The sequence below is a fragment of the Mauremys mutica genome, chromosome 3 (genome assembly GCF_020497125.1).
Source record: "Mauremys mutica isolate MM-2020 ecotype Southern chromosome 3, ASM2049712v1, whole genome shotgun sequence".
Classification (NCBI taxonomy): domain Eukaryota; kingdom Metazoa; phylum Chordata; order Testudines; family Geoemydidae; genus Mauremys; species Mauremys mutica.
Window position 1 is genome coordinate 46,629,425 of NC_059074.1, and position 22,684 is coordinate 46,652,108.

The 22,684-nt window shown below is 41.4% G+C and overlaps 1 protein-coding gene across 3 annotated transcripts in view; it reads right to left on the reverse strand.

Moving 5' to 3' along the window:
* The window catches only part of ELOVL5 (ELOVL fatty acid elongase 5), a 61,951-nt gene that overhangs the window by 27,692 nt on the left and 11,575 nt on the right, over positions 1-22,684 (reverse strand). The window contains exon 1 of one of the 3 annotated variants that reach the window (XM_045009050.1): positions 18,837-18,911. The exons of 1 other annotated variant lie outside the window; for it this stretch is intronic. The gene's annotated coding sequence lies outside the window, so the exon portion shown is untranslated. Of the gene's footprint in view, positions 1-7,860; positions 7,880-18,836; positions 18,912-22,684 lie in introns of those variants that run through there. One more of the 3 variants, XM_045009048.1, reaches the window with a different exon arrangement.

Below are 22,684 nucleotides of genomic sequence, written 5' to 3' on the forward strand. Positions count from 1 at the left end.
TCCATGGCTTCATTGTCTGGGATAGTTGCTTGGGATGGCTGGGAGGATAGTTCCGTCAGGCTGAGATAAAGCTTCTGGCTGTTGGGGAGAACGGAGTGCTGTGCACTCTCTATAAGCTCGTCCTCCTCATCTTCCCCGTCTGCGGAATCCTCAGCCATGGCTGCGATTACCACCCCCACCTCAGAATCCACAGACAGGGGTGGGGTAGTGGTGGCTGATCCCCCTAGAATTGCATGCAGCTCAGCGTAGAAGCGGCATGTTTTTGGCCTTGCCCCGGACGTTCTGCTTGCTTCTTTGGTTTTCTGGTAGGCTTGTCTGAGCTCTTTAACTTTCACACGGCACTGTCCTGAGTCCCTGGTGTGGCCTCTCTGCATCATGGCCTTCGAAATTTTTTCAAATGTTTTTTCATTTCATCTTTGGGAACGGAGTTCTGTTAGCACTGAATCCTCTCCCCATATAGCGATCAGATCCAGTACCTCCTGTGCGGTCCATGCTGGAGCTCTTTCGATTCTCAGGAGACTGCATTGTTACCTGTGCTGGTGAGCTCTCCACGCTGGCCAAACAGGAAATGAAATTCAAAAGTTCGCGGTGCTTTTCCTATTCACCTGGCCAGTGCATCCGAGTTCAGATTGCTGTCCAGAGCGGTCACAATGGTGCACTGTGGGATACCGCCCGGAAGCCAATACCATTGATTTGCGGCCACACTAACCCTAATCCGATATGGTAATACCGATTTCAGCGCTACTCCTCTCGTTGGGGAGGAGTACAGAAACCTGTTTAAAGGGCTCTTTATATAAAGGGCTTCGTTGTGTGGACGGGTGCAGCGTTAAATTGGTTTAACGCTGCTAAATTCGGTATAAACGCGTAGTGTAGACCAGGCCTCTGGAATCCGAAGTTTGTTCCCATGTATCTGCATGCATCTCATCAGGATCATCCACTGATCCCATCTGGATGGCCTCATACTCCTATTTTATAGTTTCTCTCTATCTGAATTCTGATTGGCTCAGTTCTCAGATCATTCATATTTATGACTCAGCCTACTATGAAAACTTACTCTCCAGCTCTTGGGGTGGGGGGGCAGTGAAGTTTATGTATGCCAAACAATTAAGGTTGCTTTGTTTAATAAATAAGTTTTATATGCTGTTGTGCATGTTTAATTAAATTTCAGTTACCATTTGAATGCAGCTTTACATAACTCATGAGCAGAAAGTTAATTATCTAGTCAATAAGCAATACATTATTCACTATTTTCTAACATACCAAAATTGTACAATTAATAACAATCTTAAAACCATTAAGCTAGATAATTGCTTAACTATGCTTAACTATTGCTTAACAGTGTACCCTCCTAGGTAGCAAAAAGTTACCAAGCCCAGTGTAAAGGCTCTGTTTAGTTGTAAATCAACGTATTTTAATAGTTATATCAATCTATGAGAATGAACCTTCCTTTAGACAATAACTGAAGCACAGATGGAAATGAAGAATAAAAACTGGATTATTCAAATTGAGGATTTCCCCTTTGTGATATAAAACACAGATTTAAATTGGCCTTGATTTAAAAATCAATCCACCCTGCACTAGCCTGCCACAAATTAAGCATCCATGTGGACCCTGCTGACAGGCACTAACAATTCTCTAGCATGCTTCGATCTACCCTGCTTTGAGCAGACTGAAGCACACTAAGGAAATGCATCAGCAGGGTCCTGACAAACACTTAAGGTATGTTTGCACTACAAAACACAGGTAGCTAGCCAGTGTCAGCTGACTCGGGATCATGAGGCTTGTGCTGCAAGCTATAATACTGAAGTGTAAATGTCAGTGCCTGGGCTGGAGCCCAGGCTCTGGGATCTCTCCCCCTTGTGGGGTCCCAGAGCCCAGATGCCAAACCAAGGCATCTAGACTTCAATTTTATAACCCCACAGCCCGAGTCTGCTGACACGAGCTAGCCGTGGATGTTTTATTGCAGTGCAGACACACCCTCAGTGCTTGGCAGGCTAGTGTGGGGTAGGTTCATTCCCCATCTGCTTCAAACAAAATGTAGATAAGCCCATAGAAAGACTGTCCCAGCCCCAAAGAGCTCCTACCTTCGCAGAAAGTTGTAAGTTCAGTATTGCCAAACCCAAGTGCTCAAACATTGAGTCCAAGGAAGGTTGAGATTTTTCTCAATACTTTTAAGCCAAGAAATAAATAACTTTGTGGTTCTTGTTGTTTTCTCATTTTGGGGCTTAGTTTAGGGTATATTCAGATCACCTTTTCAAGCTTGACTCTGCAACCACAAGGACTAGAAACTTTCATTTAAAAGGTGAGATTCACACATTACTATTACTCTCCAGAAGTTAGGGTTTTATGCTAGATACCAAATATCATGTGACTCACAATAAAAGTCATAAGAGCTGGCAATACTAGGTGCTGTGTTTGGTTTAGAACAGCAAAGTAAAAAATACCATTTGAAGTATAAAATGTATGGGTGTGTGTGGAATTTTTAATAACTTCACAGACATTTTCAGTTAATTAGGAGCTGTTCCCTTGCAATGGGAGGCTTCCACAACATTACCCCCGACACCCCCAACACCGCCCAAAAACCCATGGAGCAAATAAACTGACTGAACAAAGACAACCTCCCAATCAGAATTTTCACAACAGAAAGGAAGAGCCAGTGACTCCATGGAGTCACTACAACCTTCGCTATTGCTATCAACTTTACGTGGAAGGTGCTCAGATTCTACAGTGATGGACAGCAGCAGAAAATTAAACTGACTGAAAGTCTGAAAGAATAGGATGGTGTGGAGGGTCGGGGGAGAGGGAGTGAGGTGAGGAGAGAAGAAGGAAGACGCAACTTACTAGAACAAGTGAAAGATCCAGTTCTAAAAACTTCTACAATGGCAAAATAGCCAGAAGAATAAAGCCTAACCAGAAAGCACAGCACAGAGAAGGGGTCAAAAGGTAATCAGCCTCCTAAATATAAAGAGTGTTACTGGCCTTTTATTGTAAAGTGGCACTGCTGAAGTGTTTTACACTTCTAAAAGTCAAAGTATAACTCCTGAAATCTGCAAAAGATATTATTATTGGCCATAGCCAGCTGTGCACAAAATGGTCTTTTTGCTCATGAGGCTGTAATCTGCCCACTGTTTACCTGCTGGTAAAGTAGTTTCTTCAGTTATTTAATATAGTTCTCAGATTTCAATGTTAGTATTAACCCTCAGCTTCTGAGGGTGGAGGGGGGGAAGAGACAGTGAAACCCACACAACACATTATGTTTGATTCACATGGCATATTTCCACGATGACCATTTGAAGCAACAATACAAGTCACACATAGTCCTTAAGTAATGCAAATTTTAAGAACAGCCTTACCAGAGATAGTTAAATCCCACTGCTGGATGTTTGAGACTGTGAAAAAATGGGACAGGGGCTGGAGGATAATAGGCGCCTATATAAAAAAAAAGTCCCAAAAAATGGGACTGCCCCTTTAAAAACGGGACAGCTGGTCACCCTGAGACAGAAGTCTAATGGAACATTGCACACAAAGTTTGAAATAATAATAAAGAAGAAACAACCCCAGGGCAAGTGCTAAGAGCTAATGCCAAAAACAGTTCTGGCAAGAGAACTTCTAAATCAGCTGATAAAAAAAAAAAACATCCCAGAAAGTGTCCTTGTTCTAAAGGTTTACAGTTCAGTGTAAACTTTACAGAACTTTACTTTAAATAGTGTGATAGACCCAGTCCAATTGGGTACAGCAGAATAGCAGAAGGCAGATATACCGGCCACTGGATTAACAGTTTTCTGTTCCCTGACTGACCAGAGGAGGGGCTGCTCCAGGCTAATGAGAACACCTGACTCTAATTAACCTGTAACGAGTCAGGTGAGGCCATTCAGTTAATGTGACCACCTGACTCTAATTAAGGCCCTGCTGATACTATAAAAAGGGCTCACTCCAGTCAGGCAGAGGAGAGCCAGGGAGCCAGAGGAGAGGAAGTGCGGCTGAAGGGCTGGTTGCTGAAGACACCCTCAAACCATCGTTAAAGGAGCCCTAAGGTAAGGGAGAAGCAGGAGAGCTGTGGGGAAGTGGCCCAGGGAACTGTAGCAACTCTGGCAGTGAAAGGTTGGCTGCCAACAACTGCTACCATTAGGGTCCCTGGGCTGGAACCCGAGTAGAGGGCGGGCCCGGGTTCCCCCCAACCCAGCACTACAGGAACATCTCCTGGAAGGGTAAATCAGGTCCCTGTCAGGACAGGAGGCTGAACAGAGACTGTGGGAGTTCTCTCACCAACCTCCTTGCAGCCTATGATGAAAAGGGCTCAGTAGACTAACCCTGGCCCTAGAGAGAGAAGGGCTACGTGGAGGGTCACAGTGAGCCACTGAGGCTAGCATAAACCGCCTAGAAGCGCAGGACCCACAGGAGCAAGGTCAGAGCTCTGCCACAATAGTTAAACAAATCTTAACAGGTGAGGACATTAACCCAACAAGGAGGCAAGTAGTAAGATACCCTTCAGGGCTTGTCTACACTGGCAATTAACAGTGCTGCAACTTTCTCATGCAGGGGTGTGAAAAACCAACCCCTTGAGCGCAGCAAGTTGCAGCGCTGTAAAGCGCCAGTGTAAACAGTGCCCCAGCACTAGGAGCTATGCCCCTCGCTGAGGTGGTTTTTTGTTTTTTTTTTTAAAAAAGAGTGCTGGGAGAGCTCTCTAACCCCACCCCTCAGCTAGGGAAAGGCATCTCTCATCTCACCATGTTAAATAATGGTTTGTGGAATACAGTACTCCCCATGTGCACAAGTGACATTAATGCCTGACACTTTTTTTCTTCTTTGGTTTGCTTTTTGTTTTAAAAAGGATCCCCCCTGGAATGATACCACACTGCTTATCTAATCAATAACCTTTTGAAGCCCAGTACTTAAAGAGGGAAAACACAAAAGTCTTCTCACCATTCCTTGTACGACTCCAAATAATTCTGTTCAGTTCACCAAACTGAAATGGCAGGAGAAGACAAGAACATGATACATGCTCTCCCCTGCCCCAAGCCCAGCATGCTGGGCTGCAAAACATATTTCAAAATTGCTATGTTTGCTTAGAAGGCAAGTCGGAGCTGGAATTTCATTTTTGACAAGGCAGCTTCTACTTCCCTTGTTGCAAATAAAAAAGGGGATAAATTCATTTGTTAATTATACTGTTTTCTTTTCTCAATACGCATCTCCACCCTATGACATAAGAGTTGTAAGGAATCTCAAAGTCTTCCCCCACTCCCTCCCCCCAAAAGAGTATATATACACACAGGCCACACCCAACTCCATCAATCTTTCCTCACTGCTCTGGAGAGACCCACTATTAAAGTCCCCTTATAGCAGGATCTCTAGTATGTTCTTTGAATTGGACCATATTCAGATGTAGAAGCCTGCTTGGGATAAAGTGAGTGATTAAAATAATTTGAGGTATATAGAATGACATTAGTTTCTCCCTTTTCCAGTACTATTTTGATGCATTTGTACATTTCAATGCAATCTTCTTATAAACAATGTTACTAAAACAAGCAAGGGTCTTCTCCATCAGAATACAACCATTTTAAAATTAGATCAACATTTTGGATCTACACAAATTACCAGTGCCCATATAAATGTCCTGGACACCCTCAAATACTGGTTTCCTGTTAATAATAAAAATGAACAGAAGAGGCTATGCTGCAATATGTTTCTGATCCAAACACACCAAAAGCTGTACAGAATAAGGCTAGGCACTTAACTTCCCAGAAGATAATCTGCTGATGTGGAAAATCTTCTGTCATTTAGATGCACCCCCAAGGCGCATTACTCCCTAGTAGGTCTTCAATTTTATATCTGAACTCTCCATTTGCTCATCCTGTTAGCCATTACTTTGATCTAACAAGAAATTGATTCAGTTATATAACACCATCACTGGATAAACCACAATCAGCTTCTTATTCGGATATTTTTAAAGAAAAAAATTAAACAGAAGAGAAGCATATTAAAAGTTAGTAATTAATAGCATTCACTGAATTCATATACAAAACTGGTCTGCCATATTTCTGTGTCAATCATTTCTTTATGCAAAAGGGCAGCAGACAGATGAGAGAGCTAAGTAATTTTAAAAACTGCAGTGCTGAAGTATATAGCAATGGTGGGCAACTAAGGAAAATAAAGTGCAGTTACTTTTCAATCCCATTCACAAAACAGAAGAGAAACTCACTCCACAGTAGAAAGTCTCCCTGCAGAAGTCTCACTTAACAAGTTAGCTTCTCTAATGTAACCTTTTTTGTTTCATTATCATCATGTAGTAGAATAAACGGGTACAAATGCAGGATGAACTAGCCTTGGTGTCAGTCTGCAGAAACAAAAAAATGTTTCATTCTGTTTTTCTATTATACAAATGAATTTCTTTTCAAACAGTCAGCTTTTGTTTCAGAGGGTCATGGGAACATTCTTCAAATTTCTTGCCAGTTACTATCCAAAATTAAAAACTCTGCTTCAACTGCTGCAGTTTAATTAAAAATCACCACCAACAACAAAAAGTGATTTACCAACACCTCAGAAGAACAAAAAAGTTTCCTAGAGAAATGAAGCAAGTTGTAAAAACTCAATCTGTGCTATATTTAAGATCCTGTAACAGACATTTTCTAGCACTGGAAAATAAAGGTTGGAGCAACCATGAGCATTTGCCTATATATAGTGCTTATATTTGACAATTAGTAATATTCCAGAATCTAGGAAATGCAAGTCCCAAGCAAACCAGGTCTTGATGACACTTTCTAGAGCAGGGGTCTCAAACATGCGGCGTGAGCTGATTGTATGTCAACAGGGGAGCTCTCTCCAGCCAGCATATTGCGGCTACAGGAGCCATCTTACTGTGGCACAGCTGTATCAGTACAGCTGTGCCACTGTGGGCTTATAAATGTAGACATGACCTCAGTAATTTTTTAACAGTTAATTTTTAGAGACAAGAAATTCTTCAATAGGTATATGCAATAGATTTCCACAGCAAAGTTCCCAGGCATTCATATTAAGGGAGAGTGAGAGTGAATGTTCCCAATAAACATTGTGTATATAGGCAGGGAACAACCACTAACACTGGCCTCACAAAATTATTCAAATTACTGAACCAAGAATGATTACGTTTTAGGTTCCTGAATGGAGATCAAAGACCCAATGTACGTATATAATTAATCTGGGATTAATATCAGGTTAGCCGTCACAGTACTGATGGGTGGCAAAGGCTCCCCAGCCTTTCAAAAGAGACTATTATAAGGGAAAGACTGGTGAAACAGGTTGTCAATACTCCCAGAAGAAGCATTCCCAGAAGAGTTAAATAGTAAAAAAACTTTAAAAGATTTTTTAAATATCAGTATGGCTACTAACAATATTTGTATGAGCTCTATCTAAACTAGATTGGAGCAGTGGGCAGCATATCACAAACACTCTGTTCTCAGATCGTGCCTGTAAGTGGGAAAATTGGCCAAAGACAGCAGCATTTGCAAGAGTTATGATGTGTTCACATATTTCTGAAAACTCTCTCAAGTGGGCTGTGAAACATCTGATAGATTTTAGTGTAAACAAATGCTTGGCAATATAAAACAAACATAAAATCCTTAAAGGAATCCGCATATTGCTTGTTAAATGACTTTGGTTATTTACCCAACATGAAGATTCAAGTGATCAGGAATGTGAAGATGGAAATGCATTGTGCATTTGAAGAAGGCATTAAACAGGATCCTGAATTGCATCAGAAGGGTATTATCATGATTTTGAAGTGTCACCGGGGGTAGCACAGCCTGTTTTGGATACATAGGGAAGGCGGCCCAGAAAGACTCTACTAGCTGAGCACCAGTTATGAGGAAAGGCTGAAGCACTTACCAGTCTGAAGAGGACAGCTATGTGATTGTGGGGCGGAAGTAGTAATCTCCTTCAGTACACTGAAGGAACAGTCTATATATGTTGCTGGTTTTCTCTTCCCAGAGCAAAATTTTGTCATTACAGCCTGGACACAGACAGTCAAATTTGGCTAGTGCAGTTCTCTCTCTTTATACATGAACTCTGTGGTTCACAACTATTCGCCCTCTGTACCTTGAGTGGCAGTACTGTCATACTCTACAAATCCATTTCAGCCAGACAGGTTATAAATGGGACATGAGATAATGCAATTTAAAACCAACCTAGTCACTGACTTTTCAGAAGGAGACTAAACTTGTGACTCAAGCCAGTTGAGATCGGGAAGACAAAGGTCGTGACTGTCTCTACTGCTCTACCTACTGACAGAAGTGGCAACAGAATCAGCACCAGGCAGATTGCGTCAATCTCTACCCAATCAATAAGAGATAGTATGTCAAGATGGAAGTCGTTCAGCAGGAAAGATTTGGAACAAACAGTTTGCAAGTCTTAACCAAATTGCTGTGAGTATTCAAGTCTTGTAGGGAAGTTTTTTTTTTAAAAAAAAGCTGACAACAGTTAATGCTCCAAACCTCTTCTCCATTAGAAAGAATGAGCCAGATCCTCAGTTAGCATAAATCAACATAGCTTCATCAGCTGTAAGGAAGTTATAGGGTATGCCCAAAGTTTTTAAACACTCCTTCCCTACTACAACCCTTTCCTGCTTAAGTGAAATATTGATATCTGCTATGGGTCCTATGAAATTCACAGCACCCTGTACCAAGAGCACGCTCTTCCACCTAGGCTTTTTGTTTTAAATCTGGCATATTTCTCAAAGAAAAGTCTTGGGTGATAAAGCTCCTTTCATACAGTCTTCCAAATCTCTAGGTTAATGAAGCAGACTACAGGTGAAAAAGGGAGACTGTTTTGGATGTAGTGTCTTCTAAAATTCCATTCCATATCAATATTTCCTTCAGCTTTTTAAATCACAGATGGGGGACAGATGACAACACTCCAAGGAGTTAATATTTAAATTATTTTCTTTTTGCTATATACCACATCTTAATATGACACTATGGATTTAATTCTCCATCCTGCAATTTTACATTCACACAACACATAATTTATGCTGGTACCGCCTTAAGCAAAAAGCACACTTCATGGGAAGTGTTTCGTGTAATAAGTGGTTCCTGTATAACCGGAAACAGAAGGTAATGTTAAATATATTTGTCATATTACAGATAATTTTAAGTATGGCTTGTCCCTCTTCTTTACTTATTGTATTATTCCAAAAAATAATTATATATTTATATATATAAAACAAATGTTCCCACGGATTATATTTCTTTCCCCACCTTTCTATTGTTTTTATTTTTAAAGCTTATTAGTGTCTTTGGGCAGCATCCATCTTTAGAAAGTTACCCAGTTTTTTTTGTTTTGTTTTTTTTTTGGAAGCCTCTGACTTTCCAATTCAGCAATAAAAATCTCTGTATAGGGAAAAGTTTCATTTTGAAAGAACAAGTCAAGCCTTTGGGAGATTTCCCTATTAAATAAATACTTGGTCTCAGGCAGAGACCCCTTCAAAAAAAAAAAACCAACCAAACAAAAAAAACCTTTCAGTTTTGGAGATAATTCCAAGTCATGCAATTTCTGCAATGCACTCGGTGAAAAAATGAAAAAAAAAGTAAAATATGTCTAATAAACCATTTTGTATTGTCTCATTCTATTGTCCCGTGTTATGTTATAATCAGGATAAAATATCACATCATATTTCTGAGAAGGGATTAATGCTACTCTGCAATTTAATCCAAGAACAGATGACCACTGATTTGCCTTCATTCACATGCCAAATAAAAATGCAGGTGAAAGGTTACACAGTGATCACCAGTTGTTTTTGTACCCTGGCTTGTGTGCATAGACTTTGTTAACAATCTGAATCAGCAGGGTTAACGTCAACCATACACTTCTGCAACTACTCAAAGTGCAGCTGGGTTTCTTCCAATCCATTTAGATACAGAATTTCACCTCTTCCTCATTCGTCCCTGACTAGGAACTACACTAAATGTGATACAGTACTGTATCTTTCCCCCAATTTTTTTAATGGGATAAAGCAAGTTCTTTCCCACTATTGTGAATCAAAGTATGCATTTTTATGTCAAACATGCTGTATTCTAAACATTCTTGATCAGACTGTAATATAGTTGCTACTTCAGTCAGCATTTCCAGGTCCAAAAATTGTGAACTCATTTCTTAAATAGCTAAGTGCTAAATAGCTAATGCATTTTGGGCTCGATATGCCAAACATCAAGAGTAAAGTCCCTGCTTTAAGTACTTACAAGCAGTGTCCTGTGTATTCTTCATTCTGCAGCAGTAAATAGACTTCCCCCTTTGCTACAGAAGATTTCCAAAAGTAGATGCCTAAAGTTAAGCTCTTTAATCCTAGTTTAGGAATTAAACAAATTTACTTTCAAAAGTCTTGAGCAGCCAGCCATTAACAAGGTACAGCTACATTGCAGCTGGGGGCCTGCTTCCCAGTTTGGTTAGACACACAGACATGCACTAGCCCTGCCCTGCTCAATCTAGCACACTACCGGGGTAGTATGGGCAGTGGCTCTGGCTAGCTCTTCAAGTACATACCCAGGGGGTCTGGGCAGATTTGTACTCGGGTGGCTAGCCTAAGCTCCGTGCTACTCCCCTCCGTGCTACTCCCCCCGTGCTACTCCCACCTACACTGCTATTTTTAGGGTCCCTCTATCTGAGCTGGGCAGCACACTCACAGCTGTAGTCTAGATATACACTCAGTGACATCAGTGGGAGTGTCTGCGACTCAGCACTTTAAAAAGTCAGGCCAATTCAGTGCTTACAATGGGATTTGGGAACTTAACTATGGGTACCTGTGACAAATGTGGGAATTTTGGTGATATTTTAGGATGCCTGAGCATGCCTCAGTTTCCCTCTGGGCTTTGTATTGCTATGCACTGAGTGTAAAGGGAAGAAACAAGGTGTTGGATTCAGATAGCTACATGGCTGGAGAACCGAGGAAAGTCTACACACGTGAATGGAGGATGAGGAAAAACGACAAAGGAAAGACCAATGGCTGGAACATTCACACCTAGCAACCAACAGCCAAGAGGAAGGAGATTTCCCCATAGCTCTTGGCATGGAAGCAGAGCAAAGACCCTGAGCTGGAGAACAATGAGAAGAGCTGTGTTGAAAGCTGAGCTCACTGAGACACAGGGCTCTCACCTGGGAGGGCCTAAAGAAAAAGAGACTGAGAAAGGAGTGGAGATGGTTCCTACAACAGCATAGCTCAAGTGAGCCCTGGGATTGGCCAGTCTAAACCTGGTCTTAACCTTTGCTGCTCTCTACTAACGTTTAGGGACTTTCAAATTCTGTATGCCAGGTGACCAATAAACTGTTACCTTGTTTTGGTAAGGCTGCCCTATCCTTGCAAATACTCAGAGCACTGTGCTCTGATGGGGTAAAGAACAAGCCTTCTGCAGGAGTCTGGCTTGGCTGAACTCTGCAGGGAGCCACAGAGAGAGACAGGGACTACTAGTGCCTGAAGACCATTTCAGAGTTGTGGAGGCCACAGGCCTGCCCCATGTGGAACGATGTGGACCCTTGAGATTCAGCACACCAAATGGGTCACTCACAAAGGACAGGTTACAGGTTGGGGAGTAGACCGGACCCTGTGAATCCATGATAGTGCTCAGTTTTGAAAATCTTGGCCTGATTTTTTAGGTGATGTTTCTAGTCCTCATGGTTACAAAGATAATCCTCAAAATACAAATGAAGTAGAAACTGTTGTAGTGTTACCTTCCTGATTTTGCAAATAGCCTGAAACAATAGCTAAGCGATGGGCTTCCCCATTTATTGCAACTGATTGTTAATGCTGAAACCTAAAAATACAAAATCAGCATCATTAACTGTTTGCTGGTGATTTTAGTAATATTACCAGGCCATCATACTTCCCCCCACAATCCTAAACTGCCTTTGCATGCCTTCCTAGATGATACCAAGCCCCGCAACAGTCTCCTCCAAAGCCTCCCACTTTCCCTCAACTTTTATGATGTGGCTTTGCATTAGCAATAAAAAAAAATTGTCTGCATACTTGGAAGTGAAAGTGTCACATAAAATAAGTGCAATATGTAAACACCATAGGGAATATCATACTGATATCATTACATTTAAATATGAAAATAATGAAAACTTATTTCTAAATTTTTATTCTGCCACTGAACATCCACCAGACTGCTTCAGAATTTTGGTCCACCTTTCACTGGTGATAAATTCTAAAATATGCTGATGGGTCATCATGGCATAACTTGGAAAAAAAAAAAGCTACTGAGCTTGTATGCTGGGCTTCCCCACTAAATGAGACAAGAAGAAATAAAACAAGGGAATAAAAAGGTGGGTTCAAAGGCACATACTTTAAAGAAACCGAAGGAACAATTTATATGCTACTGGAAATGTAGGTAAAGAAAGGCAGGGGAAAGGAGTTAGACAGGTACATATAATGGTTCCAGGGTTAAAAATGGCTCTTTTTAACCCTGGAGCCATTGTGGTATAAATGTTTGCTCTTTACAGCACGAGCTCTGGGATCCTCCCACTTTGCATGGTCCTAACGCCTGGACTCCAGTGCGAGCCTGAATATCTACACTCAGGCCCGGCTCCAGGCATCAGCCCAGCAAGCAGCTGCTTGGGGCGGCCAACGGTGAGGGGCGGCACGTCCGGATCTTCAGCGGCAATTCGGTGGCGGGTCCCTCACTCCCTTCTCAGAGTGAAGGACCAGCCGCTGAATTGCTGCCAAAGACTGAAGCGGCGGCGGTAGAGCTGCAGATTGTGATCGTGACTTCCCCCCCCCCCTCTCCTTTTTGCTGCTTGTGGTGGCAAAAACCTTGGAGCCAGCCCTGTCTACACTGCAATTAAACTTAGCCCAAGCCCCACAAGCAAGGGTGCTAATTAGGAGGGGCAGGGAAGGGCAGAAGCCCCCCCTCCCCCCGAGTTTCATACAAGGGGTGTGTAAGCTCCCAGTTGGAGCTCTTAACTACAGCAGAGCATTAGTGTGAAATGTAAGGGTACGTCTTCACTAGCAATGTTAAAGCACTGCCACGGCAGTGCTTTAACATGGCTGTGTAGTTGTGGCTCTCCCAGCACTGTAAAAAAAAAAAAAAAAAAAAACACACAACAACCCACCCCTCACGAGGTACACTGGTGCAATGTCTAGAATTGTCTGAAATGTGCAGCACTCGGGGGAGGGGGCAGGGAGTGTTTTTTCACACCCCTGAGCAAGAAAGTTGCAGCACTGTAAAGTGGCAGTGTAGACCAGGCTTAAGTTCTGCAGAGGAGAGGTGCCCCTGGGGCAGGGAGTCAGTATTTTGTTTATAAACAGAGGCAGGGTGATTGAGAGAAGAAAGGGCTGGTGATTAAATTAAGGATATGGAAGTTTAGCCTGTAAAAGGGAATCCCTTTATGGAGGGAGGAGAAGTTGTTTTAGAGAGAACACAGGGTGGGGAGGGCTTAGGGAAAAAAATACAGCAAAGCACTGAGCCTAGGTTATATTCAGAAAAGGGTGAGATTTGGGGGCACAGGTAAAAAGAAGGGGTCAAACCCAGGGAAGGGCTAGCAGTGTATAGAGACGTTCCCACTCTCTGTGGTACTTATGTGACCCCCATTACCATGGTAAGAGGCTGTGCCTCACAATGTCTAACCTATTTCTCCTCCCAGCCCCTTGGTGAGGTAGAGCAGTGCTATTATCCCCATTGTACAGATGGGGCACTGACACACACACCGACTCAAGACCAGATTTTCAAAGGTATTTAGGCACCTAGTGAGATTTTCAAATGCACTTAGAAGGTTTGGTGCTTTGTAAACCCCACTAGAGATCTAGCTGCATCTTTGGGTGCTTAAAAACCTTTAAAATTCTGTCCTCAAAAGCACTGGCCTGGGGTCAGACCAGAAGTCCATGGGGGGTGGGGGGAGAACCTAAGTCTTCCAGGGATAGCTCCCTATCCAGAAGGCCATCCCCTCTCTCCCCCTCTCTGCTGCATGTTGGGGGGGCGGGGGGGAAATGGGGGGGGAGAAAAAAAAAAGGACTCTGATGGGAGCAAAACCAAGGCAGCCAGTTCTCTGAGACTCCAGCAAATGGTCCCAGGATGAATGTCATGGCTGACAGCATGAAAAGCAGCAAAGAGGTTAGGAAGGATGGAGAATGAGAGGAAATCACCTAACTCCCAAGAGGTGGCAAGTTCTTCCCCATGCTGGGTTGTATAGCAATGGCTGCTGTGCAATTTTACATTTTAACTGAAAACCATTTTGTTTGGTCATTTTTTGTTCTGAGTTTGAGAAAAGGAAGGAATGAGAGTGTCATAAGTATCAGATGTGTTTACGCCTCAAATTCTTAGGGTTTCAGCTGCATTCAGGCCAATTCCAAAACAAAGAACAGAAATTGCATCCAGAGTCCATGAAGTCGACGATTATTGTCATGATTTGCATTATTCACTGGGCACCATCTGTGTGCTCAGCACTGTTCAGAATATGCCAAAAAATCCAGTCCCAGAGCCAATGCATATAAGATGTGTAACTCTGGTTAAGATGACTCAGATATTTAAGTACGAAGTGTATAGTTATTGACCACACATGTTATCACATGGTCACTGTGATGTTTATATCTAGGAGTGGAGCCACTGATGGCAATAGAAATTTTAGCTGATTAAGGACTAGAAGATTTGACCCTCCAACTTTCTTTCTAAAGGAGGAGCTGCCCAGCACTCCAGTGCTTGTTTATTTTCCTTTCCTGCCTGCAGTGCCCCTGATATACCTCAGAAGTGTCAGTTTTTTTCTCAACTTTAAAATAGAGAATTTTCTTGGTGTTTGGTTTTAAATATTCTCCTGTGAGAACTGCAACTCAATCACTGTAGCGCTGTGTTTAAGAACCTTCTGGAAAGTAACTAGCCTTTAAACAGAGGTGCAGTGTTGCCAACGCTCATAATTTTGTCATGAGTCTCATAATTGTTTTCCTTGAAGCCCCAGCTTTTGAAGTTAAGTGGATATGTGATGATTTCAGCCTTCATTCTTAAAGAAAAATGAAGTTTCTAGTCCCCGTGCCTGTGGAGAAAGCTCCAAATTGTGACCCCAGTGCACCCTAAAGGCTCAAAAAGCAGAAGGCAAATAAAAAGAACCCCAAATCTGTTATATTTACATAATTAATGATTTTAAAGCCAATCTCATGATTTTTGGTGAGCTGATTCGTGATTTTTGAACATTTGGGATTGGCAATACTGTGAAAATGACCTGAAAGTGTCAGTTTCACTCATGTTTAAGGTTAGTTTCTAGTCTATTATTTGTAGTAAGATGACACCTCTAGAGCCCCAGGCAGGCGCAGTATAAACTCATGGAGCCTTGCCCTAGTATGATGTTTCCAAATTTAAAGGATCTATTCCAAGCTTGGTGAACTGCAAAAAAAGTGACAGAAAGTAATCTAGATTTTTCTACAATTGTTTCAATTGTTGTATTCGAGAGTTAGTAATAAAGAATATACATTACAATTTTAAACCTAACCAGTGTTACTTAAGTGACTTGACACAAGACATGAGAACATGTTCGTATTAGAGTTGAATGGATCTAATATTTATTAAATCCTCTTTTTTTAAATATAGGAATTAGATACAGTGCTCCTATCAGCTAATTTCTAAGTTATCTGCAAAAAACCCTAGAGTTTTCAGGTGCCTAAGTGGCTCTTGGAATCATGATTAAAAGTTGCCCCTCCCCCCCGTCTGAAATAGCACCCCTGCCCACAAGCTGGAGTCAGCTGGCATCAGCCAGCCGTGGGTGTCTAATTGCAGTGTAGACATATCCAAAATCCTACAGGCCTTGCAGGGTAACTGGCAAATACGAGAACACTGAAAATGTTCAAGAAAGATGCATTTCCCCCCCCCCCCAAGCTGAAAATTAGTTATCTAGTTCATGACATTGTCTGTATCAAGAGACTGAAATAATGATATGGAGGGAGGAAAAGCTTAATGGTTTGAGCATTGACCTGCTAAACCCAGGGTTGTGAGTTCAATCCTTGAGGGGGTCATTTAGGGAACTGGGGTAAAAAAAAAAAGTGTCTGGGGATTGGTCCTGCTTTGAGCAGGGGGTTGGACTAGATGACATCCAGAGGTCCCTTCCAACCCTGAGATTCTATGATTTCTTGTGTGATAAATATCTTAAGCCTGAAGAAGAAAACTAAGGATGATAGCCAAGAACAAGGAACACCTAGTATTAAATAAAATACATTAATAGGAACACTGAGACAAGGCAGCAAAGCAGAACAATCTACAAGTCTCCTCACTAGAAAGATGTCCACTATTCCAGTCTAAGGGATACTCTCTCACTAAAGGGAAAGGTTAGAAACCAATGCAGATCTATTTAGAAAATGCTATAAGGAAGAATTCAGAGTTCCCCTTCTGCCTTCAGGAACAACTCCCTACTAGTTTACTAGATACCTACTAGCCAGAGGCTATAAAAGATTAGCCCCTGGGAGAAGTAAAAGCAACCTCCAAGTACCAGGGATTTTCACTTCTCACCAGGGTGTTGTCCACAGAAAGTGGGGCCTCTCATCTTGGTTTAGCAGTTTAACAATTATAGTTGTACGATAAAGTTTTCAAAGTGCTATATATGAGGAAGTGGATGGGAAGAGATTGAGAGAGTTTGGGAGCTGGTGGCTGAGAGAGAGTGGAAGGTTCTGATAGGATAAATTTAGAAGAGAGAAGTAAAGAAAGAAGGAAAGAAAGTGCAAGAGAAGCATAGTAATTTACATTCTTTAAATGCATACTAGAAAGTTGACAGGTACTACGATTAAATACAGTGCAAGATAGACAGCAGGCAACAGTTTATTCCTTTAAACTCCAAGGGCATGACTTTGAGGGTGTGGCCCAGCAGGTATTTTTCACCCCACTCCTACTCATCTTAATTCTCAGGCTAGCAGATATTCTCAGGTTAGCAGAAGTTGTCTTCTTAGAGTACTTTTTTTTAAAGTAGGAACATGTCTGCCTTTGTACAGTCCCTATCACAACAGAGCCCTTTTCTTGAGGGGAATGTCTGGATACTACCATAATAAAAATGGGTAAGTATTTTCATGGGGTGATGCCTGATTTTAAGACAGGCTAACACTGAGCCCTCTCCCATTGACTCCTGTACTCCAGCTCGGCGAGAGGAGCAGGCAAAGTCGATGGGGGAGCAGAAGCAGTCGACTCACCGTAGTGAAGACACCACAGTACGTAGATCTAAATACGTCAACTTCAGCTACGTTATTCATGTAGCTGAAGCTGCGTAACTTAGATCGATTCCCCCACCCACTCACCCAGCATATACCAGGCCACAGTGTATCATTCCTATCTAGCTCTGCTTTTTTCTGATAGTAAGACTGGATATGTTTTGCAAACAGGTTTCATCTCTTGCTCTCTCTTTTTTAAATACAGTAGACCACTTAAATCTCAGATTTGTTAATTTCCATGCAAAACATCTCAACCTTCAACCTCTAACAAGAGATATAGTGAAGAAGGAAGGGTGTCCTGGAGTCTGCATCAACTGGGATTCTTGCTAAAATATGCACAGGCTAAGCAGCCCTCTCCCACAAGGCACACAGTTCCATGGCTGAAATCCACAGGTATGCATGGAAAACACTTATTGAGAAGAGAGTTTAGGAGTGGCCAGGTGATTGGACCTTTAAAGTATTGAGAGAATTCATGTACCTGAAAGTATGCTTTGGGTAGCATTCTCTCTGTTCTGCATGGCAGTTTCCAGCTCCACTGTTGTACTCTCCCTACAAGCACAGAACTCCCACTACCATCAAAGGGAGTTCTGGGCCTACCAGGAAATCTACATAGAACAGCAGACCTGAAAACTGCCATACAAGAGGAGAATTTTGCCCTTTGTCCATAAGAAATCTACATCTCTGATTACCTAATGAACGTAATGAAGATTACGTCGACACAATGCCAAAAGAAGTTTGAACCCTATGAATATCATAAAGCAGAAATGTACTTTCTAACAGCTGTAAAAGGACATTTCCAGTATACCCTTCTATTACTGCACAAATACTGCTGTTGCAGCATTTGAATGGCATCTTGCCAAGTCTGAAACAGAAATGTGAAAAAAAAAATCTTAGCAAGTGACATTCAAGTACAAAACAATCTACAGGAACTACCTTTGATTCAGGTGTTGCCTTGCTCATGGCTTTTGATTTATTAGTGTAAAGTATGCACATTCCGTTTGGTTAGAGATTAAGAGCCATTACACTGCTATTGGACAAGTGAAATACTGTGCCTGGCAAGAGTACTCAGAGGTTAGCTATCTAATAAACAGGATTAGTTAAAAAGAGATTAAAGAGGTGACTAGATACCGTAATCCGATAAAAAGCAGGGAAACAAATAGGAAGAGGCATGGAAGGAAGTTGAGGGTGACAGAGCAGGGAGGAGGTTGATAGTGTGTTCACTGAGGGATATATAGCAAGTTACAGCATCACAGATAGTAATGCTTGAGGGACCACTTGTAGCTGGGGATACAGGAGAACACTCAAAGCCTAAATTAAAAATTTCTTTAATATTCCAACATTGTGGTCTTGTAAGATAGCTACTTAATACCATATGATCAGGGCTGCACCATTGCTTGCTAAGCTTCATTCTAAGATGTTGACATTGTGCTAATGGACACTGTTCACTATAGACCCTTGAACAATGGAGGAAAGTATTCTCATATATCCTTTGTGCTGTCAAAAAAAGCAGAGTAAATGCCTCAGCCAACCCCAGACAAAACATGATGGAATAATTGTGGGAGAGGGAAGGGAAGAAGAAAATGGAATTAGGATTCCATTAACAGTCTTTATGTCATCACCATATGTTGCTCAAAACATAACCCTAGAGATGGAAGTTAAAACAAACAACTTATAAAAAAAAAAGTGCCAAAAATCTGCTTACCGTAATAATGTGCCCGGTCACGATCTCTTTTCCAGAAAGGTTTGATTTCTTCTGTATCTATCTGCAGAAGGGCAATGATAGGTATACCACGACTGGCACACACTATCAAAAACTAAGATTGTTTAAGCCAGTAAAGTGGTTTAAAAAAAAAAGCTAGATGGGGACTTGACTGTGGAATTCATTCAAAGTTATAAAGGCTAAAATTAATAATTATTTCCTCCTTTTTTGTTTTCTTCATCAAGTGTCCTCATATTACGTAAATGATTGGTTGAAGTTTGGAACCAAGAAAGACAAATACTACTTGGAGCAGCATGCAGTCAACTTGTGAAATTTATTGCCACAGAAGTTCAGAGTCCAGGACTATGGTTGGATTTTTAAGGAGGACTAAATACTTTTATCATGAACATTTGTTGCTATGCAAGATAATAAAATAGCCTGATCGCATACTACCAGCTGTAGGGTGATCACCTGTGGGGACCAGGAATTCTCACCAATATGTTCTCCCCCTTTACCACTGTTAAACTGGCTACAGTATAGTTGAGTTATTGGGGTCTTCACCTTTACCAAAAGTACATGATATTGGCTTCTGCAAGAAGTGGGAAACTAAACTAAACAGACAAATAGTTTGATTTGACATGGGATTTTCCATGTCAAAATTCTGAATTCAGTCAATTACCCCAGTGAAAGCTGACCAACCAAACAGTGGAGTAACTATAGAAATATTTTCCATCTGTAAATCTCCTTATGCAGACATTGGCTGTGTTTTTGAGATGTTTCATCAGAGACCTCTGCTCCAGGATGCATCAAACACTGCAACTTCCTGTATTCTGCAGGAATCATACAGGTTACTTTTCTCCGCAGGCAGGAGACAGCATGAATCAACTAGTTTGAAAAAGTGACTCAACTCAAAACAACTTGGGGAAATGCTTAGTGCAATCATAATATGCAATGTACAATTTGTAGTAAAGATTACTGAGGAACTTGCTCCGCTTAAAAAGTTACCTAGAGTTTCCCAAAGACTTATCAGCCTGTTATACGCTCCACTTAAGTCTTCCATTTCTCTCCCTCCCCATCTCACTCCTGGGGTGCATGAATTTAATAGAAGCTTAAAGTTACATTTGCTAGTAATAGATTTTTAGATCAAATGGTTGGGGGAGGCTTTCAATGAAAATGTGGGTGTACAAAATAAAGTATACAGTCACCACATTTTAACACTTGCCAAGCTTTTGAAAATTGAACATCCCCTTCAAAAAAACAAAACTAGTCATACACACACCCTGCAACCCTGCCAGGTGGTGTATAAATTAAGATATCAGCTTTTAACATTTTCCAAGCTCCCTCAGCTAGCTTTTTATGCCCCACACTTCGGAAAAATGCTGCTTTATGGGAAACCCTGAATTTGCAAATGTGCTGCAGCCCTCCTGTGACCCCTAGAAGTTAGGATTTCAGATACCGGATGGGCATTCACAGAGGTCCAATGGTGAAGCCTCTGGCACTACACAAGGGTAATTTTCTTGTTTCCCCAAAATTTAATTTCTGCAAGCTGAAATGCAGCAGTTTACCTTTCCTTCCAGTATGTGGGGACAAATACTTTGCTACAGTGAATAATTTGTCTTCATCATGCAACACCACAAAACTGACAAGAATTTCAAAAGAATCCAGATAGTCAAAAAGCACTACACAATTATCTTTTTTTTTTTTTTTTGGAATGTAAAAGGAGTGTTATATTTGCACAAAGAAGCCAATTATACTGAAACCCAAGTTTCAAAGTTTGGATAGACAAATTTTTACTATTTTAATGCATCTACCAAAAAATGCAATGATTTATAGAATAAACACTGCCCTTTGGTATAGAAGAGTCTGCTCCAAAAAGGAAGACACTAAAAACTAACCAGCCATCTAAAAAGCAGAAGACAGACCTCAACTCATGTTATAGCTATTCTGTGTTCTGAAAGGCAGTCTTCATGCTTCAGAACAAGGTACACTAGGCTAAAACACCTCTGCCGAAGCTTTGCTACACAGATCTTAGGGCTTGTCTCTACTTACCTGGGGAAATCGACAGAGAGCAATCGATCCACCGGAGGCCAATTTAGCCAGTCTAGTGAAGACCCACTAAATCGACCACCAATTGCTCTCCCGTCGACTCCGGTACTCCACCGGAATGAGAAGCATAAGGTAAGTCAAAGGGAGAGTTTCTCCCATCAACCCAGCGAGGTGTAGACACCGCAATAAGTCAACCTAAGGTAAGTCGACTCCAACTACATTATTCATGTAGCTGGAGTTGTGTAACTTAGGTCGACTTAGCCCCATAGTGTAGACCTGCCCTAAGGTTCCACACCCACTAGTCTGACATAGATTGTGTCTATGCTGCAGGGACTACAGCATCACAAGTATGGCACCATGGCTATGCAGTCATAGCCCTGGAACACAGACACGGCCTACAGCAATGTAAGGGTTTTTTCCTGTCACTGTAAGAACACCACCTCTCTGAGTGATGGTAGCTAGGTTGAAGCATGGTAGAAGCATTTTTCCATTGACCTAGTTGTGTCTACACCAGGGATAAGGCCAACATAGCTATGGCTCTCACGAATACAGATTTTTTACACCCCTGAGCAGTGGTGTTGGAACAATTTTTATAGTGGGGTTGCTGAAAGTCATTGAACAAAACTGTAAACCCTGTACATGATGGAAACTACTTCAAGGCAAGGGGTACTGCCACACCCCCAGCATCCCTGTCCCTGAGTCCGATTGCTTAAAACTTAGGTCAATATAGCTAAGACCAAGTCTGACACCATAGCAAAAATGAGGTTTAATATAAATTAGACAAATGCCAGATGTCGGTATAATCAAAAAGCAGAATTACTTACATTAGCTTCTGTTTAATAGTGTGTAATAGATGTACGTTATACACATATCTTTAAAAATAAGGATGATCAGGTGAGAACTGGAAAATTAAGAGCAAAAAATGTTAAAAATGGCAAAAAACACAATGTCAAGTAGAGTTTATAAATAGTTCTGATTTTGGGACTATATTTAAGATGAACTGAAAGAGAGAAAAAAAGGCCAAACGTGGAGTATTCAGAAGACTAAGGAAACTGCTGATTTGTTAAAAAGGTATTTCACTTTGCTTCTGTCTGAAACAGGGAGACAAGAAAGATGGATCTGACTCAGGAACCAGGTTTTTGACAAGACAGGAATAAATGTTAAGGAACAGGAGAACGTTAGCTGGGAAAAGGCCAAATATATTGTAAGACTTCTCAACGAAAGCCAGCTTCCAATGTTTTGGCACAATCTAAAACACAGTGTACCACAGTCCAAGAAAAACACAACTGATAAAAATTAAAGTATATAGAAAAAAAATAGGAAATTTAAATACAGGGATTCAGCCAAATGACTAAATAGACTCATGGATTCCCAGGCCAGAAAGGACCATTATGATCTAGTCTGACCTCCTTTATTACACAGGCCACAGAACTTGTGCAAAGTAATTCCAAGAACATCTCTTTTAGAAAGCATCCAATCTTCAGTGAAGGAGAATCCACCACAATCCTTGGTAAATTATTCCAATAGTTAATTACTCTCACCATTCAAAATTTACACCTTGTTTCCAGGCTGAATTAGTCTAACTTCAACTTCTAGTCATTGGATTGTGTTACACATGTCTCTGCTAGATTGATGAGCCCATTATTAACTATTTGTTCCCCACTTAGGTACTTATAGACTGCAATAAAGCCACCCCTTAACATTCACTGTTAATCTAAACATAACGAACTCTGAGTCTAGCATTATAAGATAGGTTTTCTAACCCTTTAACCATTCTTGTGGCTCTTCTCAGAGCCCTCTCCAAT